Source organism: Pongo abelii, chromosome 4 (genome assembly GCF_028885655.2).
Source record: "Pongo abelii isolate AG06213 chromosome 4, NHGRI_mPonAbe1-v2.0_pri, whole genome shotgun sequence".
Classification (NCBI taxonomy): Eukaryota; Metazoa; Chordata; class Mammalia; order Primates; family Hominidae; genus Pongo; species Pongo abelii.
In genome coordinates this window covers 40,526,790-40,529,314 of record NC_071989.2, presented here as the reverse complement: position 1 = coordinate 40,529,314, position 2,525 = coordinate 40,526,790, and the positions used below count along the sequence as shown (strand labels likewise).

The window sequence follows — 2,525 nt, the reverse complement described above, 5'->3', positions numbered from 1 at the left end:
ATTGAGGGAGGAGTCGTGCAAACCAAATGCAGACACCCAAAAAATAACCAGACTGTCAGAACCACAATGTGGACCTAGAGCTTCATTCAGCACTTTTCTCAGTCTCTCAAACCTTTGACTTTTTTTTTTTTTTTTCTGACCAAATGTAGGAAAATAAGCCTTCCAGAACAGAGAGCAGAATATATTTTCCAAAACATTAGATTAGGCAGGCCCACGGGATCAAAGCAGTTCTTAATGGGATATGGGATTAATGACAAGGCTCTCTAGTAAAGAAAAAAAAAATTAGCTGAAGTTGAATTCAAGGTTAAGATAACTTAACATTATCCTAGAAAAAGTTAACTTCCTCAATCAGTCCTTGTCTGAAAGGTTTTGAATAAAAATAATAGCATGCAATTAGTAAACAGATATTTTAGGAATCCCCAAAGATTTGAGGACATGAAGTTTCTTTTTTTATATCAAAAACATTAGGGGAGAGTGAAAACTCAGGTCCCCACTACCATAAATTATGCAGTTGAGCGTCTCACATTTGGGGGAATATCAGGAATCAGCACCTTGGAGGCAATGGTTAAGCCTCACTCTGAGAAAACCACCTTTGTGATCATGGGATCTCTCCTGCCAGGTAAATATTACGCATTAGGTTTCTTGAAAAAAGAAAATTTTAGAAATGAATGGAATTAAGTACCTTATCTTGTAAAGAACTATAATACTATTGAGTGAGAGGAGGACAAGAACTGTGTAGAAAAAACATTCTTAAATTGGGAATATTTTAGTATGATGGCAAAATATGAATGAAACTTAACCTTGATAAAGAAAATGAAACTACGATAAAAGAAAATATTTTATTTTTCTAGGGTTAGAGTTCACAGAATATAGCAGGCATCTGGGAATATCGTCCAGTAAGAGAGTTCATGGGAAATATGGATGCAAAGTGATGGAAGTTCCCATTTACTGGCACTTGCTGTGGGTCAGACTCTGGGTTACGAGTTTACAAATGATATCTTATTTAATCCTTAAAACAACCCAGTGAGTCAGGTGTTTTCACTTCTATTTTACAGGTAAAGAAAATAGAGGTTTAGAAAGGTGAAATAACATGTCTAAAATATTATAGCTAGCAAGTATAGGAGCTAGAATTCTAGTTCTTATCTGTCTAGCTCCAAACTTTTTACTTTAACTGCTGGATTGCTGTGTGTGTATCCCTCATCTTCTTTAACCATTTCTTCTTTAACCAAGTTCAATCCACACACCTATCAGAAATATCTGTAAATCTGCACAGTTAAACCAATTCTTTATTTTATTTTATTTTTGAGATAGAGTCTCACTCTGTTGCCCATGCTGGAGTGCAGTGATGGGCAACACTACAGCCTTCACCTCCTGGGCTCAAGTGATTCTCCCACCTCTGTTTCCTGAGTCGCTGGGACTACAGCTACACCCCAATATGCCTGGCTATTTTTCAGAACATTTTTTTTTTTTTTGGAGAAACAGGATCTCACTATGTTGCCTAGGCTGGCCTTGAACTTTTGGGCCCAACTGATCCTCCTTCCTTGGCCTTCCAAAGTACCGGGATTAGAGATGTGAGCCACCATACCCAGCTAAACCAATTCTTTTAAATATCTCTGGGCTGGGTTTGATAGTTACTAATCAAAACACTGTAACCCTGAAATAGATTGAGATTTAAAATACATTTAAATTACACGACGTTTTGCATATATATGTAAAAGTATGCATAGCTTACCATTTAAAAAACATAATCCATCTAAATTTTAAAATTTTCTAGCATAAGCATATTTATATGAGGTTACTGCTTTTAAAACTATGTCATGCTTTTCATCTAGCTTTAGTGTTTGCTAGCATAAGCATATTCATATTAGATTAACATTCCATTGGGTTCAAACACTTGCTTCAGCTTCAGTGAATGCCTGTTAGTCACATTAGAAATCTGTTTTTAACATTTGCTATTTAACAAGCCCATTATTTGGCAAGTATTTTCTTAAAAGTGGCCAGTTAAAGAACTGTCTGTGATTTGGGTAGCTTGTCTGAATAAATGAGGTTATGATATTGCCCATAATCAGCTCAAAACTAAGCTTATATTTTATTTACAAGTTGGCAGTTGACACCAGTCTGATGAGAAAAATGCTGCCATTGGAAAAATGCGGGCCAAATATTGAAGAGAAGCAGTTTTTTGTACATCCCATTTGGATACAGCTTGAACTAAAGGGCTCTCATTTGGCTCTGGTGATGGGGGTTCATGGTTCACCTTTAAAACTGCTATGGTCCTTACCAACCTCATATTCTTTACAAAATCTTTGATCAGTTTGCAATCCCATTGCATACTCAAACACATTGGTAAGCTGACTATCATGCAAGTACATCATAGTATTAGAAAGATGGGTGATGATTTGGTCCAGAGCAGCGGGTAACTATGTCCCCTGATAGGTACTGGGTAAAGGATTACAGAAAAGGTGCTATGTGCTCTCGGTTTGAAGGCTTTGGAACACACATCAGGAGAGCAAAGCCATGCATCAGAA

General features: G+C 36.7%; 1 non-coding gene across 1 annotated transcript; it reads right to left on the bottom strand.

Annotated features, from left to right (window-relative positions):
* Positions 1-466: 466 nt before the first annotated feature.
* On the bottom strand, positions 467-627 carry LOC112133664 (U1 spliceosomal RNA). The gene has a single exon (XR_002915289.2). It is a non-coding gene; the product is annotated as a U1 spliceosomal RNA (small nuclear RNA).
* Between the last annotated feature and the right edge of the window lie 1,898 nt (positions 628-2,525).